Here is a 14,752-nt window from a genome sequence, read left to right as displayed (position 1 = left end):
CGATGGGTTGTTGGTGAGACAGCAAGCTCGATGGGGTGTTGATCAGCTCAGTGAAGTTGGGTCTAGTCTCTAAGTCTCTATGAATTCCAAGAGGAGAGAATGACATTGATGTTGGAAGAAGTTCCTTTTAGTTTGGAACTAGCTTTGAGAAATCCCAGGAGGTTTCGACTTACACAACCAGTGATGGCACAGTCCCATCCAAATCTCCATTCTAGGATAGTGACTTTTTTTTTTTTTCTTTGCTTGTTATGTGCTTATACAATAAGAATATACTGTTTCAAAGCGCCCATAGGAAAGGGAGGCAGCGAGGGTGGAAATACATCACAACACAATATTTAAGAGCAGAGGGGGAAGAGGGAGAGGGACAAACCTACTATGCCTTGTGAGTATTCAGAACATGCAAGTGCAGAAAGGAAGAGGGAAGAGGAGGGTAAGTGCTGGGGACTCCGATCCTGTGGGTGAGCCATGAATGAAGTGCTCGAAATGTTGAGTGCTACACAGTCTGGCCCATATTCTAACAAGTCCTCCTTTGTGAAAATTACAGCGAGCAAAAAGCGATGGCTGCCGACTCTCAAAGTGGGAAAGAAACACAGAACAGGTTACCATGCCATGTTCTTTATAGAGAGGGGCGCCAGCTACCTTTTTTGTATTTTTGCAAGGAACTTGGGGTTGGTCACCCTCGGTTACCAGGGGGAACCCAGACGTGGGCCCTTTGCTCACTGTGCTCAGAGATGCAAAGCTCCACCTCACTGATGAGGCCCAACAAGGCTGAAACACGTGTATGGGGCTGCTGTTGCTACTCTTGTTCAAAGGAGGTTTGCCTGGCATTTCGGTGCTGGACTGCCCTTGTGGGTGGGACAAAGACTGATATACAAATTGGTATTCCTCCTTTGTGAAAAGTACAGTGAGAAAAACGCAATGGCTGCAGATTCTCAAAGTGGGAAAAAAACACAGAACAGGTTATCATGCCATTTTCTTTCTAGAGAGGAGTTCCTGCTACCTTTTTTGTATTCTAACAATGGGTATGCCTTAAGATCATACAAGACCTGTCCCAGTTCTCGCCCACAACCATGCAATGTATTGGTTTCTGAGTGCTTCCCATAGTTCTTGTTTGTTGATTTTTGCAGCATTCATAATTAGTCAGATCAGGCATCTTTTTATCCTGACTATAGGCCTCTGTGATTTTGTTTTCATACTTGCTTTTTTTTTGGTCTACCCTTGCACTGGTTCACTGTTGGATGTCGATCTTCGGCATGTCATCTCTGCTTGGCTTTCCTTTTAGGTGGACACTCTTTGATGTAGGGCATGGGCGTGTGAGAACCTTCTTTGTTTCGGTGTCATTATGGACCACAATGGGTGCCCATATGGATGCCAGCAAGCTTGTTTGACATGATGCGGGCCTGATCACGGATGACTCGCATCAGAGGGTGGGCAGTGTTGGGCTAGCTATCACCTGGGATGCCTTGCCCTGATGGTAGATGCTTCAACTGCGGATGGTCTCAGGGTTTTATCCCAGTCACTTGTGCTATGCTTATGATATACTGCTATATCTGTGACTTGTGTTTGTTTGTAACTTCATTCTGTGGCGTTGGTATGTAACATAAAATGTATCAACCCTCCTGTGCTTTCCACATATCTGGGAGTCCGTTTTGGGACAACCGTGTTCTGTTTTGAAGAATTTTCAACACTATTTACTGCCTACAAAACATCTATTTCCAGGTGGCCATGGCAATATCTTTGTTGGCGCCCGGAGAACACACCTACCATAAATAGACAGATGGGATAACCCATTGAGCGCCAGGTGGAGGGTATTCCAAAGTCCATCTGCTGGGTAATTATGCTACAGCATGCAATGCATCCTGCTCCTGGTGAGCTCTGTGTCTCTGTGGAATTGCAAATCTCTCAAGCTGGTGCTGTTACTGCTGAGGCTCGCCCTGATCTGAGGGTACATCCTCATGTTGTGAGAGTTGTCCGGATTGAACAACTCGGCGTGTGCTTTTAGTTATCTTCTGGTGTGCTTACTGCATAAACACACACTACCACTGCGTATTACAGAGATGGGCCTACGGGAGAAGCTGGATGTGGGAGCTGGGAATGACCCAGTCCCTAAACTGCTTACATGAACCTTGACTGTTGGCATTGGTAACACATTCGATTATACCAATGCCTTGGACTCTTATTTCTGGCCAGAGCTGTCTTTATTTAATTTCAGAACTTCAAGAACCACAATGTAATGCAGTAACTGGAGAGCCCAGAAGACCACTGAAGAAATGTCACTGCCGCCGGCAACTGGTGTTTGTGGCGAAGGTGGAAACAAGGACGCCATTGAAGTGTTCCGTTACGTTCCTTCTCGCCTACCAGACTCGGTCTAGTTGTTTTCAAGATGGCCGCCGCCGTTCGTATATCTCACTCGGCTGCCGGCGGCTCGGCGCGTTGCAACTGAGTTCTTTCCTCGCCTTGTTGCTTGCGCTAGTATCCCTTCTGACGGTTCTGCCTTACTATTACGCCTTCCGTACTCTTCTTGTCTTTTCTCCTCCTCCCGTTTCGTATGGGCTCTTCCCCCCTTCTCTGGTTCCCGCTTGCCTTCTCCTGTGTTTTGTTCCCGTGCTGATATTCTGCTGCAATTTATTCGCTCTAGGACACTCATATTCCCGGATTCTCCCGTTCACACTTGTCCTTCACCCCGAGGTTACCTACCTGTTAACCGCCCTATTCTATTCTTCTCGAGCTGCAGAGACACGCCGACCTTACCATTTCCTGGGTTCTCGGCGGAGGACCCATTCAACCTCCTACAGTGCAGACGACTTCCACAGCCTTCATGACTACCTTGGATCCAGGGTTTTTTTGCCATTCCAGTGGCTTTTTCCCCTCTGGCTGTCGCGAAGGGGAGTCACCGCGGGTTTTCTCTGTCTGGGAGTCACGGTGGCTTCCTTCCGAGGTAGACCATATCTTCCAAAAAAGAAGAAGCCTTACATAGGACTTACCCGCCGGAAGAAACTGGACTACTCAGGTGAGGAGGAAGTGATTGGGGAGGGTTATCAATCGAGTGAAGACGAAGACATAGCTGATTACCTAGCAAGTCCCGTAGCCAATAGCGCCAGTCCTGATAAGAAAGCCAATGGCCTCAATACAGATTCAGACACTTTGGTGCCTGTCGAACCCAGACAAGAGAAACATAACTCACCACAGCGGACCAACAGTAAGCAGGACAAACAATAGAACCTGTTAGAAATGCTGCACATGGAAAGGGGGTGGGGGCTAACAGGTTTAGATTGGGTGCTCTGAATCTGGTGGGAGGTGGACCCAATGGAGGCAGGAGAGAATGATGGAAACCAGAAGTCATTGGTATAAAAGACCTGTAGGAGCAAGGCAGGCTGAAAGGTATTTGAATGAGGTCATGAGGTGTGGAGGTGGACTGATTGACTAGGCAGATAATGAGGGGTACATAGGAGTATTGAGGAGTCTGTGGAAGAGTTGGATAAAGAGTGCAGGTGAGGTATTGTGCGTGAGAGAGCGCGGTACCAAGTGGACAGAATTAAACTGTGAATGTGATAGTGTATGTGAGAGGGAGTGGCAGTGGAGAAGGGTGTATGAGGTAATATAGGGTAGAGTCAAAGTGTAGAGGGTGAAGCAAATAGTGGATGCAGAGAGAGTGAGATAGAGAGAGGTGAGTGGAGAGAGAGGAAAGAGGGATAGAGGAGCAGGTAGGAGGGAGTAGTCGGTGGAGGAATGCAAGCAGACCAGAGGAACAGAAGAGGAGAAAGGTGGGAAAAGAGAGCAACAGACAGCAGAGAGTAGGGAGGGAAAGAGGAAGAGAGAGCAGAATGAGTGATGCAACCAGTGGGAGAAGATGAGAGGTGACAGTGAGAGAGAATGAGTGGGAAATGAGGGATAGAGGACGAGAAGTCGGTAGGGAGTAGAGAGGTGTAAGATCAGGGAAGGGAGTGAGAGAGAGAAAGGTAGAATGTATTAGAAAATACAGGCATCGTCTTGAACATTATTGATACCATCCATTTGGGTATCAAAGTTTTGGGAACACCTGGAGGCCCTGGGGAGAGTGAGCTAGAAAAGGCCTCAGACTTTATGTCCACCTGTTGTAGGCAGCCTAGATTAGACACCGGAGATCACCTATCTCTAGATTTCATGCTAACCTTGGGTGATAGGGAAGCCTGGTTTAGGTGTTGGGAGCCCACGTGAGGTTGAGGGACCAGTTAGAGAAATCCATTATTTGAATTAATTTGCACAATCAATGTTAAGGTTTTGTCAATATAAGCCCTTGAACCATCTATCAGAATCTGGAGATTCTTAAATCCATCTGTGACACCTATCTGTAATATTTTTGACTATTTAAAAGCTTGTTCTAGCAGGGCTGTCACAGCAGTCTACCCTTCAGAGCTGTAGAAGATTAGTTCATTGAGGGTCTTCCTTCTCTTTCCTTATGACAAAATGATTAAACTTAATATCCAGGAAATTCTGCACAGAGGAAGATCAGTTATCCTTCAGGAAATCTCTTAAAACCTCGCTGTTTACTAGACCCCAACATACACGCTAAAAAGGCACCCAACAAAATCAGACCAACCAGAATCCTCCATCTCTAGTCATCACAGGCTTAATCAAAGTCCCACAGAACCACTCAGATGAACCAGCACGAACATGCAACTTCAAAAAGATGAGAGCAAGGGATTGAAATTGAGAGTTGGAAGTGAGAAACTGCCAAACTGAGATCAGAGCTGTCTGCAAAGGCCAATAGTAGAAGTACAGAGAGGTCACCACGTGTGTTTGCCTTGATAGGGCCTTTCCATGCATTTCTTATGCTTTGTTGTGATGCGAAAGCCTTGTTTATTCCTTGCTATGCCATGTCTTGTGCTTCTACATTTGGCTTGAAGGTTGACTGCACCCCGTACCAACCGGCCCATCAAGATCTCTGACTGTTCACCACATTAGCAAGCTCAAATTCTGTTCCAACTCACAATACAGATACCACCTAAATCACCCTTACACTTGGCAATGGTAACCCCTCAGCCCCCCACCAGACATCAAAATACTACTACACTGGAACCATCTTATATTTGTACGGTCTCATGTAAGAAATATAATGGCAGCTATGAATATCAAGGGGTTCCCAACCATTCTCTGTGCAAAGACAATACTCACGTGAATTCTGTCCAATCCAAAAGAAATGGGTGTTTTTTAAATTAGAAAAGACCGAACAGATGAAGCCAATTTCCACATCAAATATCCCAATAGTTGATGTTTATAGATGTAAGTAATGTAAACATTCATATTATATGCTGTAGCCATCTTTCAACTAATTATTTAACACAATCCTAATCATTATATATTTAACAGAAGGATGGAACAGTGCAAACGCCTATGTGTATTTCTGGAGCCACACACCTGAGCCTTAAAACAACCTCTTTCCCCAGGAGCAGTTAACACACGTTCATTACATTCAACAAAAACATACACAAGCAGTTACATTTTGAAACAATTTCCACGCTGCAGACCTCTCCTTAACTGGAAAGTACTGGCGGGCGCATAGTGAACTCATTATCCTGATTAATGGAACACATGGCACTGGAAATATGGAACAATAGCTAAAAAGAAAGTCAAAATGGTGGTACCATAAATGGCAATGATCAGAGTCTATTTTTCTTTAAGCCGCCATTATTCTCCAGGTGACACCTTTTACAACCTGCCAGATATTGACAATGATGTAAAGTGTGAATTATCTAATTCTGCGAGACACAAAAGAGCAGCTGTGATTTATCTTTACTTCTTTCCATGACTATGGGAACCCCACAATGTAAACATTCTTAAAGTCTTACAGGAGTTCCAATTACCAAGGGAATGTCTGTCACAAACGTCGGTAATGTCCTCTTCTTCAGACGACAACACAATTTCTCCCCCTTCCCCCGACTCCTCACCTTGCACTTTCTTCCTTGATTTTTCTTTCTTGAGGCTTGTAGGTCTCTCTTTTTTTTATGAAGATAAGGACGTCCTCGGTAGGATGCCACCCTGCCACCTAAAAAAGTGTAACCGGGGTAACCCCTCTGGGAACGCCAATAAGGGGAAAAAGCCGGATGCACAAAAAACCCCTAAGAGACTTCCTTCAGGAAAATGAGGTGAACGTGGCTGAACACGGTGGAGTATGGTAAGATTCTGGCACACGGCTGGTCTGGTAAGTACAAGGGGTGGGCAAAAGTCACTCCAGGAAACAGGCAGTAGTCGGGTACACAGCAGATCCAGTGGGCTTGAGGGTCAGACAAGGGCAATCCAAAAGACAGGCTGAGGTCGGGTACACAGCAGATCAGGAGTAAACAGGAAAGGAAAAGGTAAGAAGTAGTAAAGGAAGAATGTGGGCTGAGAAAAAAGGGGGAAACCGAACGGAAATAAGGAATAAGAGAGAGGGGAGGAGCAAAAGAAGGGAAAAGGAGGCTAGGGGAAAGCAGAAAACCGCAAGGAGCACGAAAGTGCTAAAAATACCAAAAATATAAACTAAACGAGAGAAAGAGCAAGACGGAGGGATACAAGCAAGTATACAGAGGGAGCGACAGCAACACAGGGAGAAACCCGGAAACGTTGCAACGCGTCCATAACCAGGAAGTACGGACCTATATACTTCCGGCTACGTACGCGTGCAACAACTAGAACGATGCGGGAGGAAACGGAAGACGTGCCGGGTAACGCTATGGCGGACAATAACGCCAGCGATTCCACACCCGCCATCCTTGCCATGATATGACAGTATGCTCCCTCCAAAGGAGTCCACCCCCAGGTTTGCCAGGATGAAGAAAATGGAATCTGCGAACTAGAAGTGGGGCGTGGACATGGGAGGCTGGTTCCCATCAATTTTCTGACCAATGATACCCCTTGCATCGTACCAGATATTCCAATCTACCCCTGCAATACCTGGAATCACAGATCTGGGCAACTTCATATTCCTTCTGGGTGGAATCAGAGGGCAATGGAGCTCTTTTGGGATGCCGAGCCCAAGTGTCTTCATGAAAGGGTTTCAATTGAGAAGCATGAAACACTGGGTGAACCCTATGCAGACCTTTAGGTAGATCTAATCTGAAAGCCACTGGGTTGATAACCTGTGTGATCTTGTAAGGTCCTAGAAACTTAGCGGAAAGCTTGGAGGGGTGTGCCCATCGTGGTAAGTATCTGGTGGACAACATAACTCAAGAACCCACCCCCCATCCAGGGGCCGGGTTGCGGTGTTTGTCGGCCTATATCTTGTACCGTTCTTGGGCTTCACTGAGATTCTTTTTTGCCTGCAAGTGGATATTCTGCAGAATGGCGAGAGTAGAATCCACCGTAGGCAAACTGGTAGGTAAGTCAGAAACGGGCAATATGGACCGCAGGTGATAACCATAGTTACAGAAAAAAGGACTTAGACCGAGAGTAGAGTGGAAAGAGCTGTTGTAAGAGAACTCTGCTAGGGGTAGTAGAGTGACCCAATTGTCCTGTTGGAGGTTTACATAGCATTGTAAATATTGTTCTAGGGTTCCGTTGAGACGTTCTGTCTGTCCATTGGATTGAGGATGGAATACGGATGTCAAAGCTCTCTCTACGCCTAATTGGTCGCATAGGTCTTTCCAGAATCGGGAAGTATATTGGCTTCTCCGATTGGAGATAATCTTCTTAGGTACACCATGGAGGCAGAAGATGTCTTTGATAAATACCTCGACCATACCAGCTGCCGTCGGGACCCCTGGTGAGGGGGAAAAGTGTGCCATCTTAGTGAAGTAATCGACTACCACCATGATACAAGTACACCCCTGAGATTGAGGCAAGTCAACGATGAAATCGGTTGAAATAACGCTCCAAGGTCCATCAGGAACGGCACTGGGTTCCATTAGTCCCACAGGTCTTTGGCGTGTTCCCTTGTTGCGAAGACATATCATACAGGATTGGACGTAACGAACTACATCTCTTTTCATGTCAGGCCAGTAGAAATGTCTTTGCAGATAATCCAAAGCGCCCTTGGTACCTCTATGACCAGCCATCTTAGAATCGTGACACCAATATAAAGCCAACTTCTGAAAAGTGGATGTAGTTAAATACAATTTACCTTTTATAAAGTACAAAGTAGAGACCATCCTTGATGTCGTATAAGATTTTCCTAGGATGTTTCTCCAACTCAAATTGGCCTCCAGAAGCTTCCCTCACTTGTCTCAAAAACTTAGATAGCACTCCGACCCGCTTAGGAGGAGGGAACATCAGATCACAAGCACAATCCGATTCTGACATATAATCTCCTCGGCGAGATAGAGAATCTGCAACCAGATTTTGATGCCCAGGAATGTAGGTGATATCAAAATCAAACTGGGCAAAAACGTGGGCCCAACGTGCTTGTCGTGTATTGCAGCACTCAAATTGCTGTAGAACTTGCAGGTTTTTGTGGCCTGTTCTAATGGTAAAAGGGTGTTTGCCTCCCTGCATTAAATGTCGCCACTCAAGACAGCCGGCATTCATCGCTAATAGTTCGCGTTCTATGAGAGAATAGTTCTTTTGGCTAGCATTGAGGGTTTTTGAATAATAGTAAATCGGGTGTTCCATTCCTTGATGTTCTTGCAGTAAGACTGCACCAATGGCAGATGCAGAGGCATCTGTTTCAACAATTAAAGGTCGGCTTTGATCCGGCTGTTGAAGAATAGGAGCGGTACAAAAGGCTTCTTTAAGAATGCGAAAGCTGTCTTCTGCTTCGGTGCACCATTTAAATGGGTTTGACGATTTTTTGAGTAAGGTGGTAATGGGTACTATTCTTTGGGAAAAGTTGGAGATGAATTTCCGATAGAAGTTCGCCAATCCAAGAAACCTTTGTACATCCTTGATGGATTTGGGAGAAGGCCACTCAAGGATGGCAGTTACTTTGCGAGGGTCCATGGCGATGCCTTGACTGGATAGTATGAATCCCAAATAGGGAATGGAGGCTGCGGAGAACACACATTTGTCAAGTTTGACCGAGTGGTGATTGTCCCTTAATCTCTGAAAAACTTCCTTGACGTGTTCTTCATGCTCTTCTGTAGTTTTGGAATACACCAGGATGTCATCGAGGTATACTATGGTGGTCTGACACAGTAAATCGGAAAAAAGCCGGTCCATAAAGCGCTGAAATACCGAAGGGGCATTAACTAGCCCAAAGGGCATCACCTGGTATTCATACAGCCCATACAGAGTCCTGAAAGCTGTCTTCCACTCATCTCCCTTTTGAATTCGGAGCAGGTGATAGGCATTCCGAAGATCCAGCTTGGTAAATACTGTGGCACCCTGGACGGCTTGAATGATTTCTGCAATCAGAGGCATAGGGTACAGATCTTTAATGGTTACCTTGTTCAATCTCCTATAATCAATACAAGGTCTCAACTCCTGTGAATCCTTCTTAGGGATGAATAATAAGGAGGCCCCAGCAGGAGATTTCAAAGGCCTGATTAATCCATTGGCTAAGTTGTTATCCAGGTACTCCCAGAGGAAGTGACTCTCTTTAAGCGATAAAGGAAACATCCTACAAAAGGGTACCAAAGCCCCAGGAGCAAGGTCTATGCAGCAATCTTCCGGTCTGTGTGGAGGCGGTTCGATGGGAGTTTTCTCCGTCACTACCTCAGTGTATTCCTGGAGGTGGTGCGGAAGACAGTGAATGAGTGTGGACTCGTTGTTACTGGAAGTCTGAACGGTCTCGAATCTCGGCTCGAAAGACATTCTGCCCGACAGAACGCTGATTGGAAGCTTAGCAAGTTCTTTGCCCAGTCTATGTGAGGGTTGTGCCTTCTAAGCCACCCTATCCACAGTATGATGGGGAAGTGAGCTGCTCAAATGATATCAAACTAGATCCTTTCAGAATGCTGCTGTATGTGTAGGTTAAGCTCTTCAGTGGTATGGGTGATAATTCCAGAACTTAATGGCTCTCCGTCAACACCTTCCACCTTCTGGTCCTCTTGTTTAGCCACTCGGTTTATACCCTTCTGTTCTGCCCACAGGGTGTCGATGAAGTTGCCGGCAGCACCACAGTCGAGCAAGGCCTGAGTTATGATCTCTGTGTTTACCAGCTTTAAAATAACAGTAAGGACCATCAGTCTGGAATCCTCCGGTATCTCAGAGGAAGACACAGAAAGAATTGTGTAAGGACTTGTGATGGCCCCTCGGAAGTGAGTCCTAACACTTACCGAGGGCGATCGTTTCCCGAACGTCTAGGAGGGACTTCTGGACAGTCACGTAGCAAATGGGTGGATGCTCCACAGTACATGCATAAACAGCCTTCCCGTCTTCTCTTACGTTCCTCTGGAGTGAGCGGGGCATGAGCAGTACCAATTTGCATCGGTTCGTCTTTACTTTGGCGTGAGGGCGGCAAAGAGGAAGGGGGCTGAGTCTCTGGAGGAGGAAGACTGTAGAGCTTGGTCTTTTTTCTTTCGGCCCGTCGTTCCGACAGTCGGATGTCGACCCAAAGAGTGGCGGTGATGAGATCGGAAAAAGATGTTGGGCGAGCTATGCATGCCAACTCGTCCTTGAGATCCTCTCTCAAACCTCGTCGAAAAATGGCGTATTGGGCCTGTTCCTGCCAGCCTGCTTCTGCAGCTATTTGTTTGAAGGTGGTGATGTAGGTCAACAAGTCGGAATTTCCTTGTCGGATATCCAAGAGATCTTCGGATGCAAGAAATGTACTTTCTGTGCGCAGAAAGGTCTGCTGTAGTAGAGTCTTGAAAGCGTCATAATCCTGCAAAACCTGATCGGGTTGATTGACCAGAGGGGTGGCCCAAGCCAGGGCATTACCCGTCATGTGGGTAATCATAAACCCTACCTTGGCGTGATCAGAAGCAAAGGTTTGTGGGCGGAAAGAAAAATGAAGATTGCAAGCATATAGAAATTCCTTTACTTGCTTATGTGAGCCATCAAATTGGCCTGATACTAAAGGAAGCGATGGTAGGTCTGCGGAGGGTCATTCTCTTTCCGTCATTCACTGTTGTAATGCTGTGTTAGCAGCCTTGAGGTTCTGTACTTCCAGATTCAGGCTTTGAAAGGCAGCTACAAGTTCCTGCACTTGCTGGAGGGGTTGCCATCTCAGTTTCTTGGGGGAGTTTCAAACTGTCACAAACGTCGGTAATGTCCTCTTCTTCAGACGACAACACAATTTCTCCCCCTTCCCCCCGACTCCTCACCTTCCACTTTCTTCTTTGATTTTTCTTTCTTGAGACTTGTAGGTCTCTCTTTTTTTTATGAAGATAAGGACGTCCTTGGTAGTATGCCACCGTGCCACCTAAACGCCAATAAGGGGAAAAAGCCGGAGGCACAAAAAAACCCTAAGAGACTTCCTTCAGGAAAATGAGGTGAATGTGGCTGAACACGGTGGAGTATGATAAGATTCTGGCACACGGCTGGTCTGGTAAGTACAAGGGCTGGGCAAAAGTCACTCCAGGAAACAGGCAGTAGTCGGGTACACAGTAAACAGAAATCAAGTCAGCGGAAAATGTGTAAACTCTCTTTAAGAACCTAGTCTCACCATTATGGAAATGGACACAGCACTGCTGGTCATAGAACCCATCACCGTACATCAATCAATATATCATAAAAAATAACATGTTTATTGAGTTTTTTTATATAAATTTATTTCAATGGGGAGTAACATTTTCTGGCACCTGACTTCACGGACTGCCGGAGCTGTAATGCCCCAGTGATTCCTTAAAGTCAGGCCCTGGAAAAAACTCTGGCGGCAGCCTGACGGTTTTACCTGCACAGCTACTGCCAGAGTTGTAATGAGACCCCCTGTGTCTGAAGCAGAAGGGAGTCTAGTGCTTAGGGGCAAACCAGATCGCATCAACTTGGAGTGGGTACCTAGGAGTAGCTGCAGGCCCGGCTGATGTCCAGGCAGTGAAGAGGGATGTGCCTGAGTGAACCATTAGAGTGAGCAGACTCTGTAGACCTCTGCTGTCTTATGTCTACTAAAGACACCTTGAAAGAAAGTGGATGGCTACCCTTAAAGAATACTTACAAATACATATGCAAAACAACTGGATATAGTGCAAGGCCTACTGACTTCTGCGTAATGGAAATTAATGAATGAGTTTAGTTTTCACAGAGGCAAACATATGTCTGGGTTTGTATGTTACTGTGGCCAATACACATTGCAAATGAATAGTGATTTATATACATGCTTGCTCTGAGATCACCATAGTATTAAATATAAGTTCTGAATGTAAGGATTTTCTAGCCCTTGAAGGGACTAGAAAAGGGGTGTGGTGAAAGGGTGAACTTGCATCCCAAAAGACATCTGTCAGTGGGTTGGTTCCCCCAGAACCTATGTCAAGGTGTTTGTCATAAGTGAACTCCTGAGACCAACGAGTGAGTGGGTTGCTGATTACTTCACTAATTTGATGTCCTCGTTTGTGATTGGATGACTATGATTGAATGACTCCTGCTCTGCAGGTGTTCTGGGATGAGCAGCCGATAAGACTCCTACTCAGCTCTACACTACTATGAAACCAACAGTGATCCCAATCAAAAAGTTGAAACGGTCACAGCCCGACAGGTGTATGTCCTTCCCCTCCGAGGGTAGCACAGGCTGAGGGCTGACTATACTCATACTCTTCAGGAGGGATATAGGTGGGTAGAGAAGTACACCAATGAATGATGGTACCAGAGTACCAAGATAAAAGATGTCCAACTAACAATTTGTAAAAATAGGATGCCTTAATTAAAGTAAACAAAAAGATTAATGACCCACCCTTGTAAGGGAAAACACTGAGGGCCTCATCACAAGTTGGACGGTCTCCTGACAGAGATAAGGCTACTGGTGGAATAAAGCGTAAGCTCTGCATCGGGGGCAGGGGTGCATGAGGGGTAATGTCCCTTTGCCAGTGGCAGAGACAAGGCTACTGGTGAAAGAATCTGTAAGCTCTGCATCAGGAGTAATCTCCCTCAGCCCTGTGGCAGAGACAGGGTTACTGGTGAGATAAGCTATAAACTGTGTAATGGGAGTAAACCCCCTCGACCCAGTGGCAGGGACAATGCTACTAGTGAAAGAGAAGGTAATCTGTACATTGAAAGTGATCTCCTTTGGCCCAGTGGTGGAAATAAAGCCACTGGGGGAAAGATCACTAATCCTGATGTCATGGGTGGTCTTCCTCGTCACAGTTGCAGTGAAGAAAATACTGAAGAAAAGGACTGTGCAGTGTCAGTCAAAGGTAAACTCCCTCATACCAATATCATCAAGAGAGTTACTGTTCAATGTTGGAATTATGAGTAAATCATCAGGAAAACAAAGAGGGGATCTTTCAACCATTATCCAGGGGGAAAAGAAGGAAAGTGCAACACCAACTGGGGGAACTGTGGCAGAAATTACAATGCCTGATTAAAACTGTGTGTTGATCATACCAAGGAACTGTTTATAGCAAGAGAAGGGAGACCTTCACCTGTTTGACAAATTGGACTCTAGACTAACGGAAAAACTAAAACTTAGGAAATCCTTAGGAAATCCACATCTCTGTGTTCGACTCCTGCTTCTGGTGCCTTGTGACCGTAGCTAGTAGGGACCTGACCACCCCTACCCAACTTCGCTTACGTGAAAATGCACATGCACACACACACACACACACACATTTCTTAACTGCTCTGTTCAATTTTCCAAACCTTGGACTACGGTCCTTCGAGGGCGTTCACCTACAGCACTTTGAGGCCATACCAATGTTTTCTTTTTTGGATAATACACATATCCTGTTGTCATGCCACAAACCACATGGAACCAGACCATCAACCAAGACTTCCCTCATCAACACTACAGGTTTCACACCTGCCTCTCACTGTACTCCTCTAAGCAACCCCTCCCTCTTTTTCTTTTCAGTAGCAAGTGCCACAATGCCATAATAAAACGTACAGAGGTACACTATACAACACACCCTTATATTATATGAATTACCTTTGAACTGTCTAGTAATTGTGTAATCATAACATGCATTTCAGAACTTAGATGTGGAAGACATGAGCCATTTAGCACTAGATATAATGTGAATGTGTTATTAATGTTAAACTTGTAATAATTCAGCGATACACTTTCTGAAGGGATAAAGCTGTTTCAAAGCACTCAGGGGGTGCTTTATGGGAGACTGACGATCTGTCATGTTCGATTTGTAACGTGTAAGTGTGGCTGAGGTGCAAGTCGGGGTCCTGTGGTTTGGACCTTGAAGTTACCTGATTTTGGGGGAACCAGAGAGGTAATTGCAGACTGTTGACTTCCTTATTATTTGTTTTCATTAAGCAACTACAACCAAGGATAACACAATATGTGCTCATAGCTTTTCATGTGGATTCATTTTGGTATTTTGCAACTGTTGAAGAATGGTAAAGTAATTTTTGAGGGTGTAGATTACCTTGATGCAGACCTTGTATTGTCTTATATGACTAGTCTGGAGTGATCATGTCAGCTTTTTACCAAATACAAACAGCGGTGTAAAATATATGCTCACTTAAACCACTTTGGCCAGTTTATCCTGATTTGTTTTCATTCCCCAGTTCTATTTGTGCCTCCTGATGTTCCTCTCCCTCCCATAATATTCTAACATATTCCTACGCTGAGACTTAATTCCTCGAACATATCCTTGAGTGAATTCCGCCAGGAGAGGCGTGATCATTCTGTATCTTCTTTTCACTCCAAAATAATACCAAAGATGTTTGAGAGCAAAAGAATTACTTTAGGGCAATGGGTATTGAACTGTATAACTCTTTTCTGATTTGAGGAATTTGCGCACGTAAAACCTCT

This window comes from Ambystoma mexicanum, chromosome 3q, assembly GCF_040938575.1.
Source record: "Ambystoma mexicanum isolate Mex_15411 chromosome 3q, UKY_AmexF1_1, whole genome shotgun sequence".
NCBI classification, from domain to species: domain Eukaryota; kingdom Metazoa; phylum Chordata; class Amphibia; order Caudata; family Ambystomatidae; genus Ambystoma; species Ambystoma mexicanum.
This window is presented reverse-complemented; position numbering follows the sequence as displayed.